This window comes from Nycticebus coucang, chromosome 6 (assembly GCF_027406575.1).
Source record: "Nycticebus coucang isolate mNycCou1 chromosome 6, mNycCou1.pri, whole genome shotgun sequence".
NCBI lineage: Eukaryota > Metazoa > Chordata > Mammalia > Primates > Lorisidae > Nycticebus > Nycticebus coucang.
In genome coordinates this window covers 43,147,145-43,153,144 of record NC_069785.1, presented here as the reverse complement: position 1 = coordinate 43,153,144, position 6,000 = coordinate 43,147,145, and positions in this window count along the sequence as shown.

Genomic DNA, 6,000 nt, shown 5'->3' with positions numbered 1-6,000 from the left:
TTATCCTAGTGCTTTGGGAGGCCAAGAGTGAGACTCTTGTCTACTAAAAATAGAAAAATTACCTAGGCATTCTGGTGGGTGCCAGTAGTCCCAGTTATTTGGGAGGCTGAGGCAGGAGGATCACTTGAACTCAGGAGTTTAAGGTTACTATGAGTTACATTGACTCTATGACACTCTAGCCTAGGCAACAGAGCAAGACTGTCTCAAAACAAACAAACAAACAAACAAACAAACAAACAAACTAATCTCACCCACAAAATATGCTACAAAGCTGGTTAGATGTGGTGGCTCATGCTGAGTGAGTGTGGGAGGATTGTTGAATGAAGGAAGTCAAGATTAGTCAGGGCAACATAGTGAAACTGTATCTCTACCAATAACAAAACAAAACAAAACCGGAGATGTGCCTGGAGGTGCACACTTGTAGTCCTAGTTACTTAGGAGGCCAAGGTAGGTGGATTGCTTGAGCTTGCAATTGGAGCTCAAGTCTGAGCAAGAGTGAGATTTTCTCTCTACTAAAAATAGAAAAACTAGTTGGTTGCCGGGCACCCATTGCTCAGTGGTTAGGGTGCTGGCCACGTGCTCCAGGGCTGGTGGATTTGAATCCGGTCCCGGCCTGCTAAACAAACAAACAAACAACAACAACAACAACAACAAAAAATAGCCAGGCGTTGTGGCGGGTGCCTGTAATCCCAGCTACTAGGGAGGCTGAGGCAAGAGAATTGCTTGAGCCCAAGAGTCTGAGGTTGCTGTGAGCTAGGATGCCACAGTACTGTGCTGAGGGGGACGAAGTGAGACTCTGTCTCAATAAAAAAGAAAAAAAAGAAAGAAAGAAAAGAAAAACTAGCTGCTAATTATGGTGCATGCCTACTCAAGAGGCTGGGGCAAGAGTTTGAGGTGGCTGTGAGCTATGATGGCATGTGCTGCCCAGGGCAGCAGAGTCTGTCTCGGACTCCTCTCCCCAAACTGTACTCTTTTTATTATAGGAGTCCTTTATAAACTATAGATACAGCTTCTTTGTCAGATATATATGTATTACTAATACATATTCTCAGATTGAAAGATTATTATTATGTATCAATTCTCCCTTAAGACATCCATAGATTCAACACATTTCCAATCAAAATCCCATAAGGATTTCTGAAGAAATTGACAAGTTGAATCTAAAATTTATATGGACCAGCCTGAGCAAGAGCTCACACTTGTAATCCTAGAACTCTGGGAGGCTGAGGTGGGTGGATTGCCTGAGCCTGGCAGTTTGAAACCAGCCTAAGCAATAGTGAGACTTCGTCTCTATGCCGGGCTGCTGGCACGCTTGTAATCCTAGCACTCTGGGAGGCCAAGGTGGGTGGATCTTCTGAGCTCAGAAGTTGGGAGACCAGCCTGAGCAAGAGTGAGACCCCCTCTCTACTAAAAATAGAAAAAATAGCCAGGTGTTGTGGCTCACACCTATAGTCCCAGCTACTGAGGAGGCTGAGAATAGAGGACTGCTCAAGCCTAAGAGTTTGAGGTTGCTGTGAGCAAGATGCCAAGGTGCTCAACCGTAGGGTGAATGAGTATGATTCTGTCTCAAAAAATAAAAATAAAATCTTTGTTTATAAAAAATTTTATTTATTTTATTATCATTATTTTTTAGACAGAGAGTCTCACTTGTCATCCTAAGTAGAGTGCTCGGCATCAGAGCTCAAAGCAGCCTCAAATTCTTGGGCTCAAGGGATCCTCTTACCTTAGTCTCCCAAGTAGCTGGGGCTATAGGTGCCCATTATGCCCAGATGTTTTTAGAGATTGTGTCTTGCTCTTACTCAGGCTGGTCCTGAATGCCTCAGCTTAGGCAATCCACCTGCCTCAGCCTCCCAGAGTGCTAGGCATGACCCGCCTGGCATAGTCTTCTAAATTTTATTTATTTATTTATTTATTTTTAGTCTTCTAAATTTTTTAAATAAATAAAATAAAATAATCTGTGTGGCCAGGCGCGATGGCTCATGCCTGTAATCGCAGCACAATGGGAGGCTGATTGCCTGAGCTCACAGGTTTGAGACCAGGCTGAACCACAGTGAGACCCTGACTCTAAAAATAGTTGGGTGTTGTGGCAGTGTCTTAGTCCTAGCTACTTGGGAGGCTGAGGCAAGTGAATTGCTTGAGCTGAAGAGTTGGAAGTTGGTGTGAGCTATGACTCCATGGTGTCTACCGAGGGTGACAAAGTGAGACTCTGTCTCAAATAAATAAATAAATAAATAAATAAGAAATAAAATTTTTTCTGTTTCAGAGGACCCTATTAAGATAGTGAAAAGAGTTGGGTGGTGCCTGTGGCTCAGTGGGTAGGGCTCTGGCCCCATATACCCAGGGTGGTGGGTTCAAACCCGGCCCCAGCCAAACTGCAACGAAAAAATAGCTGGGTGTTGTGACGGATGCCTATAGTCCCAGCTACTCAGGAGGGTGAGGCAAGAGAATCGTTTAAGTCCAAGAGTTTGAAGTTGCTGTGAGCTGTGATGTTACAGCACTCTACCGAGGGCAAGATAGTGAGACTCTGTCTCAAAAAAAAAAAAAAAAAAGATAATGAAAAGACAACTCATGGAAGGAGAAATTATTTGCTAATCATATAACAGAAAAGGGACTTGTATATTGAAAATATAAAGAATTATTATAATTTAGTAGTAAAAAGAAGAATAACCCATTTTAAATATGGGCACAAGATCTGAACAGACATTTCCTTTCCTTCCTTTTCCTTGTCTCCCCCATCCACTTCTCTCTCTCCTTCATTCCTTCCTTTGTTCCCTTTTTCCCCTCTTTCTTTCATTCAAAATGGGGTCTTACTATCTTGCCAGGCAGGTCTCAAACTCTTGGGCTCAAGCCATCCTCTCATCTCATGAACCAATATATATATATATATATATATATATATATTTTTGCAGTTTTTTTTCTTGGACGGGGCTGGGTTTGAACCCTCCACCTCCAGCGTATGGGGCCGGCGCCCTACCCCTTTGAGCCATAGGCGCCACCCATGAACCAATATTTCTTTAAGGAAAATATACAGATGTCCAAGAGGCACACAAAAAGATGCTTGATATCATTAATCATTAGGGAAATGCAAATCAAAACCATAATTAGACACTGTTTCCCACCCAATAAGGGGGCTAGAATCAAAATTCAGGTAATACCAAGTGTTGATGAAGATGTAGAGAAATCGGAACCCAGGTCAACTTTTGGTAGGAATGTAAAATGGTATAGCACTTTTGAAAACAGTCTAGCAGTTCCTCAAATGATTAAATATTGACTTACCATATGACCCAGCACATCTACCCAGGAGAAGTGAAAACATATGCCCATACAAAAACTTCTACACAAATGTTCATAGTTGCATTATTCTTAGGTGAAAAAGTAGAAATAATCCAAATATTCATCAAATGGTAATGGATAACAAAAACAGTATGTCCATATAATGGAGTATTAGTCATGAAAGGGAATGAACTACTATTTTAGACACAACACAGATGAACCTTGAAAATATTACACTTTCCAGATGCCTCCATGGGCATGAGAAGAAAATAGTACAGAGAGTGAAAGAAACCAAACACAAAAAGACTATATGTTATATTATATGATTTACATGTCCAGAGTATGTGAAGCTATATAGATATAAAGTAAATTAGTGGTCACTTAGGGCTGGAGCAGATGGAGATAGGGAGTACTAGTGAACATTAGTGTAGTAAAAGAATACAGAACTGGGCATTTGAGACCTGGGTATGAGGTCCTGCTCTAGCACTTAACTATTTGTGCAACCTCCCTCAAGTTACTTGTTGCTGGCGGCACCTGTGAGTAGGGTGCTGGCCCCATATACCGAGGGTGGCGGGTTCAAACACAGCCCCAGCCAAACTGCCACAAAAAAATAGCCGGGCATTGTGGTGGGTACCTGTAGTCCCAGGTACTCGGGAGGCTGAGGCAAGAGAATCGCCTAAACCCAAGAGCTGGAGGTTGCTGTGAACTGTGACGCCATGGCACTCTACCAAGGGCAACAAAGTGAGACTCATCTCAAAAAAAAAGTTACTTGTTGCTTAATCATGTTAAGCCTCAGTTCCCTCTTCTAAAAAAATATGGTGTTTTTGTGAACATTAAATATGTATTGTCCCTATAACACTACCTAGCACAGTGTAGGTGAACATCTGTATGATGAACATCTTTATGATCATACAGATGTTCATAAAGCATTAGATATGTTTGTGTTTTCAAAACAGCATTTACAAACATGTACTAATTAAAAGAAAAAACATCTGAGATGGCTTGGTGCCCATAGCACAGTGGTTATGACGCCGGCCACATACACTGAGACTGGCGGGTTTGAACCTGGCCTGGGCCAGCTAAACAACAATGACAACTGCAACAAAAAAATAGTTGGGCATTGAGGCAGGTGCCTGTAGTCCCAGCTTCTTGGGAGGTTGAGGCAATTGAATCTCTTAAGCCCAAGAGTTTGAGGTTGCTGTGAGCTGTGATATCACAGCACTCTACCGAGGGTAGCATAGTGAGACTCTGTCTCAAAAAAAAAAAAATCTGAGACAAACTGAAATAAATGAAAACAATCTTTTATTGTAATAATTGTACACTGAAATATCTGCAGAAGTTTAGAAAAAATAGTGTCAGTGATAAACCCAAATAACTGCTAGTGATAGGGACTCACGTGAGCGGGAAAGCCTATGCCATGTCTAAAGGGAGAAACTATGGTTCACTTCCACTTAGCTATTGGACTAGTATTGCTACATCTTCCTAGTTTTCAAAAGAAGAAACACTATGCCAAACAAAACCACACATCTGAAGATCAGTTTTGGCCAAACCACCAGTTTCTGGCCCTTGCTTTAATTCTTAAAATGTGCTCGCTGTACATCCCAAGGAGAAAGCATTTTTTCTTTACCTCCCTGTTTTTCCCTGGAATATCAGAGAACAGTCAGGATGGTGGTTAACTTTTTTTTTTTTTTGCAGTTTTTTTGGCTAGGGCTGGGTTTGAACCCGCCACCTCCAGCATATGGGGCCGGCGCCCTACTCCTTTGAGCCACAGGCGCCGCCCGGTGGTTAACTATTTTAAGGAGCCAGTTGATCATAGTTTCATGTTATCATTGTTAATATTGTTTATTTATTTATTTATTCATAGAGTCTCACTATGTCGCCCTCGTAGAGTGCCATGGTGTCACAGCTCACAGCAACTTCTAACTCTTGGGCTTACGCGATTCTCTTGCCTCAGCCTCCTGGTAGCTGGGACTACAGGCACTTGCAACAATGCCCGACTACATCAGGAGCTCTTTCGGATTGGTTTCTGTGTGTTTATGCCATTTTTTTTTCTTTTTTTGAGTATTTTCTTATTTTCTGGCACCACAAGATATTTCAGTCTTATATTTTCTCTGTTTCAGCTGAAGAAATTATTTTCTGAGATTTTTCCTTGTAGTTTTCGTTGGAGAATTTTTCTTTTTTTTAAGGACACATTAAAATTTGCTTTAATACTTCTTTGGGGAAAAAAATCACACTTTTAATGAATGAACAAGAAACATTTTTACAGTGGCAGTATGCTATTATTTTTATCTACCATGCCGTGAATTCATAGGGAAGAGGTTCCAGTAGCTTAGGGAGGCACCTTGCCATTGAATGTGACAAAGTGTTTTGAATTCATGGAAAATAGGTTCCAGCACCTTGTATCACTGTTACATGGGGTCTATTGGTTATCCTGTGTGCTATGCTGTACACCTATTATGCCATGAGCTCATGGGGAATAAATAGATTCTTGTATCTAAAAACATGGGTCCACTGGTACTCCTATGTAATACTGTGTGCTATGTTACATGCTTATTATGCCGTGAATTCATAGGGAATGGGTTCCAGGAGCTCAGGTTCCTTTCCATTGGTTCTCACAAAGTGGGCTTCTTTGGGTGGCGCAGGCTGGCGCTTCAGTTGAACCCAGGTACCTTTCTCTTTGGCTTCCTTCTTTTTCTGATCATTTTCCTTCACATGTTTCAGGAAGCT